Genomic DNA, 307 nt, shown 5'->3' with positions numbered 1-307 from the left:
GAAAGAAAGAAAGAGAGAATGATCTTCAAAGGGGATGACAAACGCACACACAGAAAAACAGATAGCCAGGTATCGAACCCGAGCTACATCTTCTTTTGAATAGCGGACTTGCCCTGCATGACTTGCGTGTGGGTATAGATGTGTATGATGTATGGCATGTGAAGGAAAACGAAAGAGATCTAACATGCTTTTGTATGCAAAGAAGAGATAGCCTTCGAGGTGACATCACCCCGTACATGCACCGCATGTACGGGTGGAAAAATGAGTGAAGTCCTTCAGAAACCCACCCATAACTACACCTGTAGTA

The 307-nt window shown here is 44.3% G+C and overlaps 1 protein-coding gene across 1 annotated transcript in view; it reads right to left on the bottom strand.

Moving 5' to 3' along the window:
* CSUI_008416 (importin-beta n-terminal domain-containing protein) overlaps nucleotides 1-307 on the bottom strand; it is a 15,685-nt gene that overhangs the window by 12,984 nt on the left and 2,394 nt on the right. The window lies entirely within an intron of this gene.

Source organism: Cystoisospora suis (assembly GCF_002600585.1).
Source record: "Cystoisospora suis strain Wien I chromosome Unknown contig_4715, whole genome shotgun sequence".
NCBI classification, from domain to species: Eukaryota; Apicomplexa; class Conoidasida; order Eucoccidiorida; family Sarcocystidae; genus Cystoisospora; species Cystoisospora suis.
The sequence above is the reverse complement of the archived record's forward strand: the minus strand, read 5'-3'. Positions and strand labels throughout refer to the sequence as shown.